The sequence below is a fragment of the Canis lupus genome, chromosome 35 (assembly GCF_003254725.2).
Source record: "Canis lupus dingo isolate Sandy chromosome 35, ASM325472v2, whole genome shotgun sequence".
Classification (NCBI taxonomy): Eukaryota; Metazoa; Chordata; class Mammalia; order Carnivora; family Canidae; genus Canis; species Canis lupus.
This window is the reverse complement of record NC_064277.1, coordinates 8780552-8803924: the sequence shown is the minus strand read 5'-3', so window position 1 is coordinate 8803924 and position 23373 is coordinate 8780552. Positions and strand designations below refer to the sequence as shown.

General features: G+C 37.4%; 1 long non-coding RNA gene across 1 annotated transcript; it reads left to right on the top strand.

Moving 5' to 3' along the window:
- The first annotated feature begins 57 nt into the window (after positions 1 to 57).
- Positions 58 to 23150, top strand: LOC112659901 (uncharacterized). Its single transcript, XR_003136573.3, has 5 exons — positions 58 to 190; positions 12137 to 12293; positions 17479 to 17565; positions 18280 to 18412; positions 22713 to 23150. It is a non-coding gene; the product is annotated as an uncharacterized LOC112659901 (long non-coding RNA).
- Positions 23151 to 23373: the final 223 nt, after the last annotated feature.

Sequence of the window (23373 nt, the reverse complement as noted above, 5' to 3'; positions counted from 1 at the left end):
GTGATGCAGGTTATGAGCTTCTGGGTCACTCAGGTGCCCAGAGATTCTGAGGCAAAACCTGCATTCTGGACTGTGTGCAGCTCCTCTGCAGCAGTATGCAGCAACCTGCAACTTCCACAAAACTTTCAGAGATGAGGCTTATTATGTGCTGTTCCAGTTGTCTTCCTAGGGGTAAATGCTACTCTTAAAGGTACAATTAAAATATGTAGTTCACTTTATTTTATAAATAAAGTAACAGAGTTGAAAGAGAGAAGCAGGTGGAGGGATATGGAGACAACTAGAGAGAAAATATGCTTAAATGATTACATATTAATTTAATCAGAACATTTCCGTGTAGTTAGAGGTCTCTAAACCTTCTGTAGCTGCAGTATTTTCTTCCCACCAACAAATTTAGTTTGGGTTTCTTGAAGTGTTTTCCATAGAGCAGCACGAAGCTTCATAAACCAAAACCACAGTGAGCTATTCCAACACGTGACAGCTATTTGGGCTTTTTGGTGAAGAATGGTTGATATAATTAGGATCCATTTCTAGTTACTGGCATGCCAGGCCAGGGGCAGAGGGCACTTTTCTGAGTGGGGAGAGGAAAAGCCGAAGGCAACTATTAGAACAGACTATTATACAATTTTGAGCTAACATATGGAATCAATAGCCTACATGAGCAGCTGTGCTTGGCTGTGGAAAAGCTTGAAATAGTGTAGTGGCACTGTAACCAATAAAAGAGATTACTGACTAAAGAGAAAGCGTGTGTATGGAGAGAGGGGCTCCAAAGCAGGATTAAGACATGCATTTATTCTCAAGCAATAGGGTACTAGGAACCTGTGTCATGGTTTTCTTCTTGATTGACAGTAGAAACAGAGAAGAGCCAGCCCTGGAAAAAAAGGCTTGAAACCCGGGCTATGTGGCTAATTTCTGACTCCAGCTCAAGAGCAGCACAGAACACTGCTCCTGCCAGAATTCAAAGCTAAGCACAGTGAGGCTTTGCTAACACACAATGCAGCCTGTTTGAATTCTACTATTTGGTGGAAGTGCTGAGATCTCATAATATATCCTAAAGTTATACATGATGGGGAAAGAAAGACTAGAAGAAAAGCATTAGAACCTAGACTATCCAAAAACAGAATAATCTACTCCCTTAGAACCCAGCTTGGTCTACTGACACATTTCACTGCTGACAAAGAGAAAAATACTCTTAGTGCTGCTGCCAAAATACAACACTAGTTTTGTGTGCTTTATTTATTCACATGAACATCCATTTGGGAATCAAGTAGCTAAGACTATATTCCCTACGTGCGCCATGACTCCTGACGGATAGTATCATTTCCAAGAGCTTACTCAATCCCTCCATTTTGCCATCTGTAAACTAGAAATAATAATACCTCTAAATGACCCAGAAAATTTACCAAGATGGCAAATACAAATATAAGAAGCTATGGAAAGCACTTTAAATTTCTTCAAAGGGAACTGAATATGCATTTCAAATATCATATGTATTATTTCTAGGAATAATAATATATGTATATACTGTTCTTCTACATCAAATAACTGCTATTTTTTTTAAATGGTGCTCTTTGGTCCTGATTAAAGTGTTCAAAACAATTTGCATTCTTTAAGCATAAAATCTGTTTCTGTCTAAGCTGATAGACAAATTATTTGCATGACTAATGACTGCCTGAGTGGGCTACACTGTGATTTAATAGTATTTTTTTTTTCTGTGCCTTTTGAGCGAGACTCATGGCCATGTCAAGCCAAGAACTCTCACTCAAATGAGAATCACATTTTTCTACCAAATGGGGTATTTTCCTTGCTCAGACAAGCAGAAAGCTCTGCACCTGTGTTTAAAAACTCTAAAACTCAGAGGTTGTAATCACACTCGTGAGTGAGAGAATATTGCCCATGTTCCAGGGTATCCTTGATCCTCTCCATCAATTTTCTGTTGATTTCTTGCCTGAAGCCATCAATGAGGAACCTCATAAGCCCGAAAAAATACTAAACACCAGAGAATCAGTAAACAGGTTGTTAAAAAAATAATTGAAACTCCCTTTTCCACTGCCCATTCGCAACTTTGCACATAATTACACCTCATTGTGCACCTCTGAAGCATGGACAGAGCACAGAGTATCTGCACAATTTCATAGGTAATTAAAACATTGGTCATCAAATCATAAATTACTGACATAAAGGCTGACAAGTCCAGGTCATGGCCAAGATTCTAATCTACACCTTCAGATTCATCCTTATCCTGCAAACACACACTGTTTGGGGCCTTTGTGGAATGCTAAATACTTTTCACATTTGCTATTAGAGCTAAGGATGCATTTGCTAGTTCTAACAATATTTGATCCTTTTTGATGCAACATATGCATGCTCTGCTGCCTATGAGGATGAATGCACCTAAGGATAAGAGCCACCTGAAAGGGTCCTGGCTCTGGGAATGTGAAACAATATAACCCAACTGTTTGTCCAAGGATACAATAATAATACACCCACAAAAGGCTCATGTCACACTACTCACCTCTCTCTTTGCTGTTTAAATATCTTATTATTATTTAAAAGAGAGAGAGGGTTAAGCTTAGTAACTGTTTACTCTAATTGGGGCATTTTGCACTGAGTTGATAAAACTCCTAAAGGCTGCATATTTCCTTGTCCAACTTCATGGTTTTCCTCTGGGTCCTCAGTTCATTTGGACTCTCATAGAAGAACCTTTGATTGTAAAAATGTTTTATAGCTGTAATGCTAGAGACTCAATGTTTTTGTACCAAGCTCTTATATTGAAACCTGATCTCCAATGTGATTGTATTAGGAGGTGGGACTTTGGGTAATAATTTGACCATGAGGGCAGAACCTTCATGAGCAGGATTAGTGCCCTTTAAAAGGGACCCCAGAAAGTTCCCTTGCCTCATCTGCAATGTGAGGACACGGAAAAGAAAGCCATCTATGCACCAGAAAGGGGACTCCTATCAGACATGACTCTGTTGGTACCTTGATCTTGAACATCTACCCTTCAGAAATGTGAGAAACAAATGTCTTTTGTTTATAAGTCACCCTCCTTACAGCAGCCTGACTAGGACATCTAGTAGAGTAAATGCACATGATAGGATTTCTTCATTGAGGGGCCACCATATGACAGTCACTGTGCTGTGGGCTGGAAGAAAATAATGAAAAATATAGAAAGTGTCCCTGTTCTCAAGGACTTGATAGTCCAGCTGGGGCTTGATCAGAACTTGAAGATGACACTGACTCTATCATATTTGATTTATTTGCTTTGTTTTGTGTTCTTTTTTTTTATGACATAAATCTGCAACTTCTGAGTGGAATGCCTTTGAATAATAATACATCCATTAAGCAATTATGTTACAATACTAGCTTTTGATTAATTAATTAATTTAAAAATGCTAGACTTTGGGCACTTGATGAATATATTACCTAATATTTATATCTAATATTTTTTTCTTCAAGTGCTTTTAATGTCTAAAGGAATCAGGGATTGCTAAATTAAGTGGCTGTCATGAGCTTTGAGTTTTCTGCAAAGACTTCTCAGCACATTCCGTACCATCTGCAGCTCTGACTCCATTAACTTCCCACAGGACATTGTGCTTCTCTTCCTATTTAAATCTTACTTAAATCCCAAATCTCTTGGAGACCTATTTATTGGTTTAACAAATATTTATCAAGTCCTGACTGTGTCACATGCTATGCCGAGATCTAGGGAAACAGAAAATGGACAAGAGAGCAGTGGACCCTGGAGGTGTTCCTGGTTTATAATTATCTATAGTTTTTGCAGTGTTAGCATAACGATCTCAGTTTGGTAACACTTGATAAACTCGATTGCCCTTAATTAAAAACCTTTGTAATTCCAGAGTTGTGATATAAGACAAAGAGGGGAGGTGGTGAGAGTCCTGAGGGAAAAATGATCTAGTTACTCCAGCACTTGAACTTGGAAGAAAATCTTCAGCAAGGGATAAACAACAAAGGAGAGGATTTGGTCTCTAACTCTTGCCAGTCTCTGAGTTCTAAGATCAAAGAGTTACCCTGTTTGAAGCCCATATGTTGTACTTTCTTAATGCTGTTAAGCGACAGAAGGGGGAAAGCCTCATACAGTTTAAGAGTAAATATATCTTTAAAGATTTTAATTGTTCTCAGTGAAAACTGGATCCACTCTAATGATAAAGCATCATCATTTCACTCATCATTAAAGCATTTTATGAACATATGTAAAGTAAATAAGTTCCGTCTTAGAGCTATATTAAAAGAAAAATGAAAGGACAACTCTGTAGAACCTCTTCCTTCAAGGATACACTATCCATTTTTACCTGTCCCTTTTCATGTATACATGTAGCAATAAAGGTTTTCCTAGGGGGATGACACTTATTTGTTATCTCACAATATGGCTTTGCATATTTGAAATATTTAAAATGCAAAGATAGGAAAACTGTTCTTCCATAGACATTAGAAAAATTGTAAAAACCAGGAACATTGAAAATGAATGACAATAATTTCTTTGCTGTCTGTTCTACCTACTTTCAATGGCAACAATGAAGTAGACCATGAGAACTAATTGGAGTGGACCTTCCTCATCCCAGGCAAATGGAACAGTCTTATTATAGAAAGATTATGATGAATTGCTCCACAGTTTTCTTGAATTGAGAATTTTAAAAAATATTTATTTATTTATTCATGAGAGATGCACAGAGACAGGCAGAGACAAAGGCAGAGGAAGAAGCAGACTCCCTGAGGAGAGCCTGTTGTGGGACTCGATCCCAGGACCCCAGAATCATGCCCTGAGCCAGAGGTAGATGCTCAACCACTGAGACACCGAGGCATCCCTTAAATGGAGGATTTTAAAGGTATTTAGCCACTTTAAATGTGTATCTTGCTGTCCCTCTCTGTGGGATTTCTGTATCAGAGTTAAGTATATCTTCTTTGTAAAAGATCACCCACTATCTATAGAAAAGTATTGAACTACTGATCAGAAGACTGATTACACATATGTACCAATTTGTTCACTCAGCAAATGGGTGATAGGATTATGAATATGAATAAGATATGGTCACTGATCTGAAAAGCCCAAAGATTAGTGGGTAACTGCTGTGTGAATTGATAATTACTATGCAAGGTGTTAATCTGTGTGGCAGCTCTACAAACCTGTAAAAATAATCTCACTGTGTAATATTGAATCTGAAGCAATTTATTTGATGATATAGAATTTTCAGCACTATGTCACCCTAATCAAATTTTCCTTTTTGCAATATTTAGGTGTTTTATTCACACAAATAATATGTATCAGAAAGATACATGTAATATCTTGAAAATTTTTATTTTACTACATTTAATTCATTGATTTAATATAGCTTTATCACTTATCAAAACTCAGTTTAAACTATTATAGACTAAAACTCTACCTGAGTATTTGTAGAATGTAACTCAATACATTCAGCATTTATTTGGTACCTAATATGTACAAGCATATGTTTAAGGCTGTGACACATACATTGGTACAGAAACTTCTATTTTTAAGAATTATTTTTAAAAAGAATTATTATTATTTTAACTGTAAAAAGAAAAATACCCATTCACAAGATTACAGGTAAAGACATATGAACGTATGCATTTAATTTTGCTATCTTATGAAACTCCACCAAAATTATACTAAAGGGGTTGTTTTTTTAAAAGGAAAGAAAGAATAGGAGAGAACCAAAAACAAAAATAAATAGATAAATAGGCAGATAGACAGTTACATAATACATACATGCATGCATGTATACATGCATAAAAGCTGGAAAACAGAGGATAAATAATTTAAATTAGGTGAATCCTAAGCCAGCAAAAATTAAAGGTAAGAACAAATGAAATTTACAAAGCAGAATACCTAAGTGTGTAGGGATTTAGGATTCCAAGGACCTCTATAAATTTGTAGAGATTGTTTTAAAATAAGGAGAAATGACAAAATGCTGCTTCAGAAGCAGTCCAGCCTCAAATAGCACTCTTCCACCACATTTTGTCAGATTTCTCTCCCTCCTTTCAGCCTAGATGAACACTGGATATTTATTCTCTAGAGTGGTTCTCTGTTTGGGTGAGTAAGACACACTGATAGTGGATTTGAGAGTTGACAGCTGAAAGCATGGAGCCATAAGTGAACACAGACACACCATATATGTACCCCTCTCCCTCAAGAGAAGCAGCTAGGCCTGTATTATCCAGTCAGGAGCCTTCACTGGGAAATCTAAGACCCAAAAAGAGTGACTCTGAAAGTTAACAAGTTCCAGCCCTGTGATCACAGTTTCCAATTTAATCCTCATTTTAAAAAAATATTTTAAAAAGCATAAAGTTTAACAGATATTAGAGAAAAAACATTGACATAAAAGTAGTGACTGAATACAAACAAGGCAACAACAAATTAGAGAAAATCAGGTTGTGCAAGCAGAAGAGATCCACTCCCCCAAAAAGCTATTGTTAATACCCCTAGAAAAATTCAAAAAGATATGGCATCTAAGGAAACAAGAATAGAATGCTATTAAGAAGAGATGATGAGAAAACAAACAAAAAAACTCTCAGAAATTTTACATGTCTATACAAAATTAGTCAAAAGAAAAAAATTGAAAAAGAGGACTACAAGAGAAAGAATGCCTATGAAGTAGTAAAAAAGGGAAAAGATAAAAATACAAGAATAAAAGACAAAAATATTAGAGAACCAGATCAGAAAATCCAATATCACCAAAAATAAAGTTTCTAAACATGCAGAAGAAAAAAAAATGGAAGGAGAAAATCATCAACAAGACAGTTAAATATGTTTTCCAGAAGTTGATAGCACAAATTTTCAGATTAAAAAAGCCTACAAAGTCTCTGAGACAAAGAATAAAAAAGAATAAGCAATTTGGCGTGTTGCCATGAAATTGTAATAACAGTAGAATAAAATAAAATACCAAAATTGCCATAGAGGAAGCAATAAAAGGTCACACAAAAAGGGTCAGAAATCAGAGCAGCCCTGTAATTCTCTCAGTAGCAGAATAGAAGGTAGAAAACAAAGCATAACACTTTCAAAATTCTGAAGAACAGTTTCCAACCTAGAATTCTATACCCAGGTAAACTATCCATCACAAGTAGGGCAAATAAAAGTGTTTTCATGCATGGAAAGCTCAATAGTTGAACTTCCATGCCTCTTTTTTCTGAAGAAACTACTAGAGCTTGTAGTCTACTCAAATAAAGGAACTAGATCAAGAAAGGAAAACCATGTGTTGGGGTGGTCACAGCATGAGGTGGGAATTAGCATGCAATCTTGGGCAAATTGCTTTCTCTCAATAAACTTAGCTTTCCATTTCTGTGAAACAGAGATAGCAATAGATAACATGATATATTTGTTATGGGATAATGTGATAGAATGGATAGTGCTCTTTAATTGAATTAACATTTTGTTAATATTGATGATACATCCCTTTTCTTTTTCATAAGGCTCTCTTTTTAATGGCCTTTGATGATTATTATTTTATTAGGCAAATTCCTCTAGTGAGCATCAATTTATCCTACAAACCCTGGTTTTAGGTTGAAATTATATCTCAATCTATCATACAATAATATTCAGAAGTGCTGTTCTATGAAGATATCTCTTGAAAATATATTCCTTTAATGACAAGGGTCATTTATATGTTTTAAAAATATTGCAAATGAATTTAATATGTTAACTAGTTTTTGTTTTGTTCTGCTATTATATTCCAAATCCATCCAGTTTTCAAGGACAAAGTCTCCAGGATGTATTGCATAACAAGACTCATATCAGATTAATTTTTTTTTCAATTACTCTTTTTTCCTGAAAATATTGTGAAACAACATCATGCTCAGAGCTGAATACATGTTTCTGTTACCCTTCCTTTCTTTTTAATTTTTTCTGGAGCCTACTTCAGGATATTAGAAATGAAAATGTAATAAAAAATATACAAAAGACAATGTGTTTTTCAAGGAAATTTAATCTATATGTTCTGATTCATTTCCAATTAGATCATCAAAAGTTACTTTATGAGGACCATTTTAAATCTAAGGAGACTCCTGCGCCATTTAAGCTTTATTTTATTTTTATTAAAAAGTGCACTCTCAGTTGCCTAATATAAATTCACCCTGAAGTCCGACACAAACCCCATTCTGCTGCCCAAATGGGTTTTAAATGGGTGGATAGTGTCAGCACTCTGTCCTCAGGGGATTCCAGACCACAATTTGCATTTCATGCTAGTACAAACTTCTCTTGGTGAGCAGTTTCATCTCACTTGATAAGTGAATGCCTTTTCCAAACATAAGAACTTAGAGCTAATTGTGAACTCCTTCTCTTCTCTTTGTTTTGCCAGACGCTTGAACACAGACACATCCCTCATTCCCTGATAAATACCAGGTGTCATTCATTCCGTCTTAGGGAGGTAAGTTCACAGTTGCTGGTCCAGTGAGTTACTCAGGAGTTCCTTAAGACTCCTGTGGGGATACCCAGCCACTGTGAATGCTAAAGACCTCTGATCTCTAGCCAGATGCACCTTCCTCCAGTCCTCAGGGCGCTGGTTTTAGAATGCCCAGCTCCTCTGTTTCTTAGTCCTCTGCTTTCCCAGAGGCTCATTAAGGACAAGGATCTCCAAAGTTAATTGTACATAAAGCACAATACAGGATCCAGTATCCAACAGATTCTGCCTCTGGATATGGTGACATTCAAAGCCCTGAGCCATAGGGATTACAGTGCAGAAGTGGAAAGGGATGTTTGGCTTCAGCACTAATTACAATCATCCACACTCTGTATCTCAGTTTCCCTCTTAGTAAAAAGCCATATACTGTGTTCTCATTCTGTCTTTTTTCCTTTTTCTTTTTTTTAAGATTTTATTTATTTACTCATGAGAGACACACAGAAAGAGGCAGAGACATAGGCAGAGGGAGAAGCAGGCTCCCTGTGGGGAGCCCAATAGGAGACTTGATCCCAGGACCCTGGGATCCTGACCTGAGTCAAAGGTGGGCGGGGATCCAATGGGCCATTCAGGTGCCCTATCTCTGTCTCATTTTCAATGGTTTTATGATACTTTAAAAATAATAATAGTATTATTTTTGTGCTGCCCTAATGTTTCCTTCAAAAAACTCTTGTATTTATTTTTACACTATATTCTAAGAGAATCTGGAAAACTCTCTATTTCCACCACCAGGCTGGCCTTGTCAGCATTTCATGCACTGAACATCTCCATCAAGCTACACTTTCGAATATGGGAAGTACAGTGATAATTGAGGAATTCCAAATATCATGTGCCTGGTCAAATTACCATATTCTGTTCAGTTTTGTCACTGAGTATATTTTATCATATGCTAATTCTCTGAAAGCTCTTTGAAACCGTAGGGGCTGTATGTAGTGATTCTCTCTTGAAATAGAATTTTGGATTAAGTAGATTGTTCTATTTTACTATTGCTACTATTACCTTGCTGCCTCCATAATAACAGCAGTAATAACAGTAATGAGCTAACTTTCGTGGGGTACTTAACACATCCCAGGCACAGAGCTGAGCTATTTACATGCCTTATCCCCATGTGTCTGTCACACATGCCTTGAACGTTATTACTCTTTTGCTTTCACGGAAGATCAAAACAAGTCCTGTAAAGTTGAGCAAATAGCTAGATTATTGTTCAGCAAATATTCTCACTGTCCTGCTTACAATGGACAGAATGTATTTTCCCTGCATGTTGAGGTTGAGCTTGGCAGCAGAATTTGGTTTGGAACAGGGGAAAGTTAGGCTTGAAATGGGGCTGTCACAGGGAACTTTCCTGTTGGGCATCTGTCCAAGCCAAGCATGTGTTCACGTGTCTTGCTGCTTACTAGGTGTCCTGCTTACTAGGTGTCCTTACTAGAGACAGTGCATCTGCAGCTCTTGACATACATTAACTTATTCAAGCCTCTCAACAGCCCCATTATACAGATGAAGAGATGGAGGCACAGGACTGTAGATAACTCACTGGTTTATGTAGCTGTTAAGTGGTAGAGCTGGACTTGGTCTCAGAGAGTCTGGCTTCAGCATATACACACTTAGTCACTATTGCTGACCTCAGATTGGTTTCTCCACATGCAAAAAGCCCTTGCAAGAAAACCAAGTTACTTTAAAAACAGGAGTGAAAAATAGAAGAAGAGGACATCAGAGAGAGAGGCAAACCATAAGAGACTCTTAACTCTAGGAAACAAACAGGGTTGCTGGAATGGGGTAGGTAGGGGGATGGGGTAACTGGGTGATGGGCATTAAGGAGGACATGTGATGTAATGAGCACTGGGGGTTATGTGCAACTCATGAACACTAAAGTTTACCCTTGAAATTAATAATACACTGTATGTTAATTAATTAAATTTAAATAAAATAAAAATTTAAAATATGTATATATAAATAGAAAAATAAAAACAGGATCAAAGTATAATGGGTTCAAAGCTGCCTATGATGCTTTTTACAGGGAAGTCACTCTGAACCTCAACATTCTCATCAGCAAATAGTATATTTGCAGTTCCCCACACTGGAGGCTGTTTTGAAAAGTAACAGAGGTGATGCACAGACAAAGAAAATCCAGGACACACTAAATACCTTAGCTATTATTATGATACAAGGGTAATTTAATCAAGTCCTCATGCAAAGCTCTGTTCATCCACAGACTTGATCATGCTCCAGGACAAATCCTCCTCCATTCCCCCCCCGCCCCCCCTTCATAGCTATAACCAAATGAATGAAGCAGGTATCATTTTGCACTCCACTCTTAGATTTGTAAAAGGGCTTAACTCTGTTAGGAACCATTGAGAAATCTCACTGCGAATTTCCAATCTTTCTTTATATATCCACGGAAACTCGGTCAGCTCTTTCGGCAGTGCTATCTGTGCCTTCAGCAGCCCATTAAAGACCAGCTAGTGCATCTGAAAGTTCTTTTACTCAATCAATGAGCTTGTTGCCATGGCAGGCTAACACGAGGTGCCATTGATGATGACTTGATTTCCTCTCGCATCTGAAGTGGAAAGGGAGAAGACAGACTAAATGAAATCCCATCCATCTTAATGAAATACAATTATATTCTCCTTATTAATCATTTAAGAATCAATATGTCTCTTCTTGGTGAACCTCACCAGAATTTGTCATTCCATGCCAGGCCTCAATACATCTTGTCTTGTAGTGATTTTTATAAGTTCAGTCACCTGTGTCCCAGGGTAAATAACAGTGTTTTCTTGTACTGTGGAGAGAGGGCAGGAATGGCAGTGACAAGGTGGATCACAGAAATTCCCTCCGAATGTTAAGCAGCCTGCTGAATATTGCCTTCATGTGCATAATTTAAAAATGTACCTTGTTTTATTTTTAAATAGCATGAAGGAAAATGGATTACCTCAGAAAGGGGCTTATCTGAGTACCATTAAGAGGGAAAAACTCTTGGGTATTCTCACCCATTGAATGCTATAATCTTGAACAGGCTTATCAATATATTATAAAATACACATAATGATAAATATAAATATACAGAAAGAGAGAGACAAATGAGAAAGAATTTCTACAATACGTATACATTCTGTTACACTGTACATGTGATGCATCAATGTAGCATTTTCTTTTGCAATATTCACCTATTAAAATTGCTATTGTTGATACCTTCTTCATGTGGATCCTGAGGCTGGAATGGGACTTTGTGCAGCCATAGCTGCCTAATAGCCATTGTTTAATTAATGAGAACAAAGAAAAAGAGAAGTGCGGAAAGATATTAAGAAAAGGAAGAAGAGACAGGAATTTAGCAGGCAGGGAAAACAAGTGAGGAGGAATAGGCTGTTTTAAAAATTAAATTGGTTGCATGAGTGAGAAATAAGTGGTAGGTGGTTTGTGTTTCAATAGGGAATTTTTGCTATTCATGCTGACTTTAAGTATTCCTGAACCTCTATTAGTGAGGAATTGGATAATCTGAATAATTTTCAGAATGGGAGGGAAGGACTCTGGGTTTTCTGTACAGGTGAAAAAGGTGAACACAGATTGGGTATTTTTCACACGTAGCATACATACTCTCTTTATATCTATTTTTATCTGCATCTTTACCTGTATCTATAGTCCTAACAGGACTAAATTTCTTTCCTTTTATGATTAAAAAAAAGCCACAGTAAAATAATCTCTTCTGTTTTCAGACTTGGAGCTTTACGTGAAAGATCTGAAAATAAACACCTCACAAAGAAATATCTTTTTGTGTGGCTGAGTGGTTTCTCAGAATCACCCTCCATGAACAATGTAAATGCAGCTGCTGAAGCTTGACTTCAATGCACCCGGAAGTCAATAAACTTTGAGGTCAGTGATTTTAAAAAGTAGCTCAAAAGTCCCGAAGGGTTGGTGCAGTTAGTTCAGTTACAGCTATTGGTCTTGAATAGGTGACTTTTATAGGTCCCATACCAGTGACTCTTAAGGGTCTGTGAAATACTTCCCCTCCTTTCTCCTCTTCAGCCACTATTCCCATAGCACCAAAATTCACCACATACTGTGCTAATGCTGGAGAATATGAATCAGTAAGGGGAAACTGGTTCAATGATACCATTAGTCCATTAGTGACCCAAGAAATGTGTGAATGAAACAATGCAGGATGCCTTTAACCTTTCATTCCCTTCTGGGCCACCTTCCAACTTCCTTACGAAACACGGAGGTGTTCTGTCCTTCGCTGATTTTCCTGACTACAGCTACTGGCCTCAAAAATTCTCTTCTTCCATGGTCCTCTCTCAAATTCATGCTTATAATAGATATGTACTAGATAAGAGGACAAATTTCATCTCAGGAAAAGGCATAAACTATGGGAGAGAAGAGTGTTGGAAGTGACACTCTAAAATCTGTGCTCTTGCTCAGACGTTTAATGGACGGACACTCATAGGTCTCCTCCAGGAAGCTCTCTCACATTTCTTTGGACTAAAAAAATGTCAAAAACTTGAGTTCACCATAACCTTCCTGTTGGCAATTTGAGGTCTTTACAAAAGAGATTTTGAAGAAATTAGAAAAGGAGGAAAAATGGCCTTAGAATTTAATGATCCCAAGAGGAACAAATTTGGAGTCCTCCTATAAATGATTCTGTGGAGTTTTATGGGGAGTGTTATGCAAATATTTACAGTTGGATTCAGTCTTATCAATGGGTAGTGAAACACAAGTTTTCAAAAAAGGAAATTAATTTTTAAAATATTTATTTTTAAAAAAATGCTTAATATGCATTATTCTCTTTAGTGCCTAATTTATCCTCCCATCACTAATATGTGAATCCCTCAGTTATATCGTGAGAAAAAAAAATGTACCATCTTCTGAAAAAAGTCATGATTGGAAGGAAGGATCTTCTCAACACCTTCTCACAGCCTGTACACATCCTGTACAATAAAAGGATTTTATTGTTGCTGGCCAAAATGGGGGTGGTGAGGAGCTAGCTCATTTTCTTGCACCAGCTCCATGAGGTCAGAGGATGAAATTTGTTTATCTCTGTACCCAGTTCCTAGCTAATAATACATCGTGATAAGTTAATAAACAAATAGCAAACTACTCCACGTAAGGCACTGATAAGTATAATCCCTATACAGCGGATGTGTCTATAATCAGCAATATTCTAACATGGGACAATCCATGCATTAATTTTATTTTGTTTTTAGTATAGACATAGCTAGCCATAAAGCATTAAGATAAATCTAGATCTCCATTCCCATTCGACAAGAGAAAAAAGGAGAGGTTCCTAAGCTCCAGTATCCACCAAAAAAAGAAAAAAAATTCCGAGAGATATTTCTTTTATTCTCCATAATCCTAAACCTTTGAACTGCTTTATTTGCAGGGTTATAAGACTACAGTTTGCCTTCTGCATGGTACCCGTCACTGTAGCTAAAGAGCACGAGTTTAACCTACAAACAAATGTGGTGCTGTTTTCCGATTGTCCCAAACAATAAAGGAGGTTTTACAATTGCAAGTGGTTGAATGTGGTCAAACAGGTCCTTGTTCACTGTCAGTTTCCACTATTCTTATGTTTTAGTGTACGTGCAAGCCTTCTTAATCCACAGCTCCAAAATCAAGATTGGTAGGGAGAAAATCCAATTGTTTAGGGTCAAAATAAAGACGTTTTTCAAATGCCAAAGAAAGAGAACAGGGGTTTTCTGCTTTGATGTTAATACCATGCCTTTTGTAGTTTTCCTGTTTGTTTGTTTTCATCTTCCACTGTCAACAGGGCACCAGATTTTATAGGCAGCTTAACACAGAACAGATGTTGATTAAAAGAGATGCGGTTTTGAGTGTGACATTAAAAAAATATCATTCTCTCTTGTCTAAATGCTACAATCTTAATGGCTTTAATTTTTTATTAACTGATATATAAAAGAACAATAAGTATACATTTTATCTTAACTGAACCATACGCAGCTCAATAGCTGGACCATGAATAAGGCAAAATATGTTCACGTTGTAATATTTCCAAAAAAAAAACCAAAAAACAAAAAAACAGAATTTTCTACTTGTGCAAATGACATGTGTTTTCTGGCCAAGGCTCGTAGCATTTTCATTTACTTTATAAATATAACCTGTTTAACCATAGCAAAAATAATACTAAATGCATTTTTTAGATTCATCTTTAATATATTCTCAAACAGGGTATTTCTTCTAGTTTAATCAATGATGGCATTCCAAGAGCAACATTTGGAAACAATAAATCTGGGATAAATGTGACAAAGATAAAAGTAAAGTAGAAACTTGAAAGAGAAAAAAAGAGAGAGAAAAGCTCCAATGACTTTATAGACACCTTCATGAAAGAATTAAAGAGAGGCTGAATTTGGCACAGCTGACCATTCAGGTGCTAGAGGCATTTCCAAGAGACTGAGCCAAGAAAATAATGCATTCCTACTTCCTCTGATATAGGCTTAAAAGCTTTGATGAGTAGATGAGGCAAGACACCTGACCTCAATGGTCTGCGACACCAAAATAAATGGATGTGGAAGGCAAATTTTGCACACCTGGAACCAGAAATCCTACAAAAGCCATAGCAAAGTGCTTATGTGATCAATATATTTGCAATGTCTGACACTAAAACGTATGCCACATACCTTGAAATGTTCTTCTAAACTCAGATCAGAAAAGAACATATGCAGTATTATTTGTCATTATTGTTTGATATCAAGATGTTCTACCTACAAGTTAAGGGTTTTCCTGAGTTAGCTCTGGCCAGGCCTCCGTGACCATGAATCAATCATCAGAAGGTCACTAAGTGCTAATACAGTCTCTGATAACATTGACTCTCATCTTTTCTGGGCACTCCAAAACCACATCTGGGTTTTTAGATTTGTTGGATAGAAGATAGCTTATTTCAAATAGTTAAAGCAGAATCAATGCTAAAATGACCAATTAGGATGAATATCAGTTTAATAATTTCATTCTATCAGTCTTCTACTTGGAATATGAAAATAAATTGCAATCCATAAGATTCTAGCATAATCCTTTTTATTTGCCTTATCCATACGGTATATACTTTATTTAAAATGAAGAGAAGGAAAGATTATATGTAATATTCATTCCAAAGTAATAAACCAAGGTTAATAGTATACTTGGGAACATGATCTCACATTTCAGGGTAGGATTTAAAAATTTGAGTTTCTTCAAAAGGAACTAATGGAGATGTGCAGAGCAAAGCCATATTTCAAAGGGCCTTGCAGACTATATATGTGTGTGTGTGTGTGTGTTTACACACACACACACACACATACTCTTTTTAGTCAAAGGAGAAATATAATCTCTTTAAAGGAAGAAATATAGTCTTTTTAGGTTACTTGGGATATATCCCTCAAGTTATTTAAGATCTTAGTTTTCTTTTTTTTTTTTTAGAACACTTTGGATATAATTATAATCATGATATTTTTGGTTTTAATTTATTGAAATCATTCTTTTCAAAATAATATTGAAATGACAAAAATAAAGCATAACTTTCTCTGTGTCTCAAACTCTTATCAAGAAATGCAAAACACCACTACAAATATTCTATTGTCATTAGCATGGCATGATTCACATGTTGGAGGAACAAGAAAATGAGAAGACTAGCTGCAGACTGGGAGAAAATAATTGCAAAGATATATCTGAGAAAAGACTGCTATCCAAAATATAAAAAGAACTTTTAAAACTCAACAGTAATAAAATAGTAGAAAAAAAATGATTAAAAATGAGCAAAAGTCCTGGACAAGACATCTCACCAAGGAAGACATACAAATGGAAAACAAGCATATGAAAACATGTTCAACATCATATGGCATTAAGGAATTACTAATTAAAATAACGAGATACCACTATACTTCTATTAGAATGACCAAATCCAAAACGTTGACAAAATGACATGTTGATGAGGTTGTAGAGCAAAAGAAACTCTCACCCACTGCTGGTGAGAATGTGAAATGGTACAGTACACTTTGGAAGACAATTTGGCAGATTCTTATAAAACCAAATACACTCTTACCCTATAGTGTACCCTGGAATTTACCTAAAGGAGTTGAAAACTTATGTCCACACAAAAATCTGCACACAGATGTTCACAGTGGCTTTATTCATGATTCTCAAAACCTGGAAGCAACCAAGATATCCTTCAGTAAGTGAATAGGTAAAATAAACTAGGGTATATCCAAACAACGGAATATTTTCAGCACTAAAGAGAAATGAAAGGACACGGAAGAGACTTCAGTGTCTATTGCTAAATGAAGGAAACCAATCTGAATAGGCTACATATTGTATAATTCCAACTATATGACACCTGGGGAAAGGCAAAAAAGATTAGTGGTTGCCAGGGGTCGATAGAGCACAGAAGATTCCTAGGACAGTGAAATGTACATACAGTGTGTGACACTATAATGGGGGATGAATGTCATTATACACTTACCAAGATCCATAGAATATATGACACCAGAGTGAAGACTAACATAAACTATGGACTTTGGGTGATTATGATGTGTCAACGGAGGTTCACCGATTATGATAAATGTAGCAGTCTGGTGTGGGATTTTGATAGTGAGGGAAGCTGTGTGTGTGTGGGGTCAGGAGTATATGGAAATTCTGTATTTTCAGCTTAATTTTTCTGTAAGCCTAAAACTGCTCTAAAAAATAAAATCTACTAAAAAATATTAGGGGGAATGGTGCACAGATGACTGTATGTGGTTATAGCAGCTTGTCATTTCAAGTTTTGATGAAGTATTTACAATTTTATTGGGTTGCATCACAAATAGAACAGTGACTTATATTTCTTAACTTGGATTGCTGATTCCATGCACTTTTGACAGTCCTGAAAAATAGCTTTTCTATATCAATTGTTGCAAAATGTTTTCATTGTGGAAGATCACCATGAATCAGTCCCTAACTATGAACCCTAACTACCCAGAAGAAATGGCTAAGAGCAACTTTGATAAGTAGAAAAATTATGCTATATTTTCTAATATGAAGGATTTACAGTGTCTTCTTGAAGTTTTGACCAGTTATCGTAACTGAACTTTTATAGATAGAGATTCAGGCTGCTGCTACCAGAAACTGCACAAAGGAAAGAAAAAAGGAAGACATCTGAGTGGAAGTACATAGACTTTGACAGGTTAGAGAATCACAGAACATTGTTGCAGAAAGGGCTCTGGGAGAGATGCTGGCCCAAAGATCCTCTGGGAAGATGTCTTTACAGCATTTGGAATTTCCTTCAGATGATTCATAGGGCGCTAGAAACTATAGTGGGAAATTTCATTCGCATCTGAATCAGTAAAGGTTAGGGAGAAGAGATCCCCTTGTTATTAGAAATCACAAAAGAGTCCATGATGACCTCAAGATGGTTAGAAACTACCATCTCGATGGCCCTGATTTGTAGAAGCATCCTAGAGATGGGCTAAACACACTCAAAGTCACCAGTGTTTAAATGGGTGTTTAAAAAGTTTGTTAAAAGTTTGTTGTATTTTTCATAATCTGAGTAACTGATAAAATGTTAGAAGAATAAAAGGAGCTTAAATATTATAGACATATTATTTAGATATATGGCACCAACTATTTTGTTTTTAACAAATACAACATTGCCCAGAAACTATTTTCTCGTAGTGTGAATCCGTTTGGTGTAAATATTAAATTCTCAAACATGTTGCTAGAGACGGAATATTTATGTCTCTCCCAAAGTCTGAGTTGAAACTTAAACCCCAACGTGATATATCTGGAAGTGGGGATCTTTGGGAGGTGATTAGGTCTGAAAGTGGAGCTTTCTCACTAATCTCATGAATGGGATTAGTGCCCTTTTAAGGTCACTAATATATAATATATCCTTATATAGGACCCCGGAGAACTCCCCCAACCCTTCTGCCATGTGAGGACACAGGGAGAAAACAGCCATCCATGAACCAAAAAGAGTGGCCTCAGCGGACACCAAATCTGCCAGGGACTTCATCCTGGGCTTCCCAGCCTCTGTAAGAGTAAAAAATAAATTCCTGTTGTTTATAAGCCACCTAGTATATAATATTTTAGTTATAGCAATCCGAACAGACTAAAACACACTTATGCTTCATTTCTCAGTTATCAGACTGTTTTTCCTCCATCAACAGAACTCTTATGAGTGTATAAAGTCACATTTAAGAGTCGTCAAATATCCCGTATGCCACAGCCCACCTGCCCATACTGCCAGAACTCCCAATTACCCTTTATTTTTTTTAAAAAAAGATCTTATTTATGAGAGACATAGAGAGGCAGAGACACAGACAGAGGGAGAAGCAGGCTTCCTGCAGGGAGCCTAAGGTGGGACTCGATCCTGGGACCCCGGGGTCATGCCCTGAGCCAAAGGCAGATGCTCAACCACTGAGCCATCGAGATGCCTCCTCAATTACTCTTTAATGTTCCTTTTGAGTTAAGCAGTATTTTCCAGTCTGTTCTTTGAAACTCAAATTTCATGAAATTCTTCAGGACAAAGAAGTTTCCTATCAAATACATTTAAGAAATGCTGATTTGAATATTCCTGGCATATGTACCTATATTAAAGCCCCTAACAAGATCTGCGGTTGGGATATTTCACTAAATTTAACTAAGCTTAACCCATCACTTCTTAAACCTATTTGAACCTATTTGAATAGGATGCCTGAGTGACTCCGGCAGTTAAGTGTCCGACTCTCGATTTCAGCTCAGGTCATGATCTTAGGGTCATGAGATGGAACCCCACATCAGGCTCCATGCTCAGTATGGAGTCTGCTTGAGATTCCTTCTTTCTCTCTCTCTGCTCCTCTTCCTGCTCACTCATGCACTCTCTCAAATAAATAAACACAATCTTAAAAAAAAAAAAAGGAAAAGAAAAAGCAATGCCTAACGTGATTTGAAAAACGATGAATTAATGAGCAAAAAGATCCTGATAAAATGCAACCATGTTATCTGAAGAGGGACGCTATAAATTATCATAGCTAGGAATACTTTTTGAAAGTCACACAGTAGAGACACCTGGTGTGGCTCAGCAGTTGAGCATCTGCCTTCGGTTCAGGGCATATTCCCAAGGTCCTGGGATCCAGTCCCACATCGGGTTCCCCACAGGGAGCCTCCTTCTCCCTCAATCTGTGTCTCTGCCTCTCTTTCTGTCTTTCATGAATAAATAAATATTTTTTTTTTAAAGTCACACAGTACAGACAGTGAGGGAAACGGACTCTGAAGGGAAGGAAATCAGAAAAAAAAGTTTAGGCCTTCGCATTATAGAGATTCATCATGAGTGCTTCTCACAACTGCCCGGGACCAGACATATAGGCAGTGATTCCCACAGAGACTTGCAAGGATGGAAACATCACCCAGGGGATGCATGAAATATGCATATCCCCAACTCTACCTCCACTCGGCCCTATTCAGGAGCATGATTGTGGTGTCTGGAACCTTGCATTTAAGGGAGCACCCTAGGGATTTACAAGCAGGTGGTAGGTAGACAAGCTTTGAGAAATGTTTGAGGATGAAGTGAGAGAGAGAGAGAGAGAGAAGAAGGATAGAGAAGGAATAGCAAGAACTGAGAGCAGTTGCCTTATCTCTTCTACTGCTCAGAAAGTTCATGCATAAAACCTTCCCTGGGCTCAAAGGAGTGGATTCTGGGTCTCTTGCCTTTGCGTATCCAGTTCCTAAGGCAGCACACTCTTCATTCCAGCCTCAGTCCTAGGTGATCTTTCCAAGATGATACAAAAGCTCTTGCACAAGCTGGTTTATTGATACCAATATTTTCATTTAAGCGCTTGATCAATACCCGACAAGTCTATTAAAGCATACAAATGCTTTCTCAGGGAGACCCATGAAAGCCCCCCCCTCCCCCCGCAGCCCCAACTCCTTTTTGAAAGCTTATTTTATTATTATTTTTTAAAGAAACACAACTTTTCCAAATTTGTGCATCCTTCTGATTCTGGTTTTCGAAAGGAAATGAAATTTGTCACGCCGCCATACATCATTTCCCTCACAGTACAATGTCCCATCTGTGTGTCAAGTACAAAAGAAAAGCATTTTGTGAAAAATTGCTAAAGAAGTAATGATTTTTGTCCTCAACTCTTTGTTTTGCCTTTCAATAAAGAAGGCGACATGTGCCACAAATGATGTATTATTGTTTAGGTACGAGCCCAGTAACACAGTGCATAAGCAAAACCATGTTTCACAGCAGAGAAACTATAGTTTACTGCCCCTATGGCTCTGATGAGAATATAATGTTCTACAGTTTATAAATGCTTTGAGGTCAATACATGATTTGCTTCAGCTTGTTCATCCAATGAGCAGGGGATCCAAAAATATATCAAGCTCTTAGACAGGCCCCTGGAAGCTGGGCTGAGGCAGCAGTGATGGAAAGGTTCTATGGAAGCCCTTCTGTCAGCTGGAGATGAGATAATTAGATCCAGGTAATACATTGGAGCCCCAACAGGGAGCCGCCAAGCAAACATGTCATCTTTATGGGCCTTTCTTGTCCTGCACAGCGACTGTGGCCTCAGACAGGAAAGCATCGAGGGATTCGTTGATGCCCCACAATGCCCCACTGTCACTCAGTCACCCTCATTATCTAGGGGACACTTCCACCTGCGGAAACCCACCAAAAACAACAAAAAGAACAATCAAGAATGATTCTTTTTAATTATTTGTCTTCATTTCTCTGCTCTCTCTTTTTTCCTTTTTTCTTTTCCTTACAACATACCTTTAAGTAATGTATTTGATTTGAAACTCTTTTTAAAAATATATTTATTTATTTGAGAGAGAGAGGGAGACCGGGAGGGGGCAGGGAGAAAACCCTTAAGCAGACTCCCTGCGGTGCATGGAGCCCAATGTACGGCTCTATCCTAGGACCCTAGGATTATGACATGAACCGAAATCAAGAATTGGATGCTTTACTGACTGAGCCACCCAGGCGCCCTGAGACTCTGTTTATATAGATTCTGCAAAATGTCCGTATCATACTTAACATAGTTTTCACCTTGGGGATTCTTTTTAAACTACAGACAAAATAGTCACTTTTTTCAACTTCTTGAATTAACTTCAAGGCACCATGTTTCCCTTTCACCATGATTTCAGTTGGTGGTCATTGTCTTTCCTCCTGTCTCCATGTTATTCATACTTCATGTTAGGTATTGAGAGACTAGAATTGGGTCAGGGGCAGTGCTGAATTATGGGGTTACAGAAATAGGATGAGAACACTGGACCAAGTTACATTGAAGGGGATTTTATGGTAATATTTTAAATAATAAACTGATTACATTTTAAAAAGCCCTACGAAAGAAAAGCACATGGTACTTGCCAAGAAAGATGATAATAGAGGTGTTTCATTGATTTGAGGGGGCAGCGGCTGCTTTTCTGAGGGCATGATGTCAGATAGAGACCACATGTTTAAAGAGTAGGACTTAGGTAGGTGAAGGAAGATGGAGAAGGGAGTGATAGCCCATGGAAGGGGGGGACTTGATTTTTATATAGATAAAGCTAAATACAAAGGCACAAAGTAGGGAAGGCTACCACCACCATCATCACCACCATCGTCACTACTACCAGCATCATCTCCACCACCATCACCACCACCACCACCATTACCACCATCACTACCACCACCAGCAGCAGCTACAGCAGCATCACCACCACTGGTATCACAAGTGTCATTATAAACATTACAGTAGAGCTACTGGGGGCCATGCTATGCACTTTATAGAAATCACCTCTAATGCCTAGCATAATCTGGAAAAAGAAGTATCTATTTCCAGCTCAAAAATAAGGATAATGTATGTCTTCTTATGGTTGTAACTTGTGTAAATCAACTTGATGATAAATGGTTGATTCTGTATTTTAACCAAATCAATGTGATTCTGAACTTTCTGAGCTCATGGTATTAATGCATATTTGAGTGCAACAGGTTTCTAACACTGCTTTCAAAAGGATATTATTGCATTTTAAAATCTCAAATGCCAACCAATGTTGCATATTCAAAGATATTGATTTAAGCTCTTCATTACTATCATTTGATTTGAAAGTTAATATAAACTTTTTCAAAAACCAAGTATAAGGAGGAGTTTGATATCACTAACTAAATACAAACACACATGAGTTGGAGATTGTGTTTGTAAAACTTAAACTTTAAGCAAAATGAGGTCAAAGTACCAAATACACCTCATTATTTAAACATTCAAACACATAAACTTACATATAGAGGATTTTCAAAATGATGTATTATTTACAGTCTTAAGCAGAATATTATCTGCCATATATAACTGTAATTTTTTTATTTATTTTTAGTCCAATGAGAACTGGAAGGGGAGGTGACTCATTTATGATCATTTCATCTTAATGATTCATGACAATTTCTTGAGCACTTACCACGTCTGAGACATGGAGTTACACCGTGGGGCTAAGGAGGTGACCAGGATGAGGTCCCTGCAGTTGAAAAGTTTATCATCTATCACAGTGGACAAGATCAATTCAGACACATTCTTTATGATGTGGTATTAGGATGAATTTGCAGCATGCTGTGGAAATAGAACAAAGGAGCCCTTGAGAAGCTAACCAGGAAAAGAAAAGGAATATCACACCCATACAAAGAGACCAGCTTAGGTGTGGATGCAAGGAAATGCATAGAGCTTGAGGAGTGGAAGTAGTTTGGTGCATTAGAACATAAAACAAAAAGAGGACAATGACTGCAGATGGAGAGGGTTTGAATATGGAAAGTTATAGATATCATGGTAAGTTGCTTAGACTCCATAATAGCAGACACTGGATAGTCTGGCATGGAAGTGGGTGGGCCGTTTCTGTTCCTTTGGTAGATGGAGGAGAAGAGCATAGGGGTGTGGAGGAGAGGTCAGATTTGCAGAGCGCTAGTCTGAAGTCATGCTGTCTAATTCAGAATCTGGTGCAGTCACCCAGTCACAGAATAAGAGCAAAGAGAGTGGAAATAAAGGCA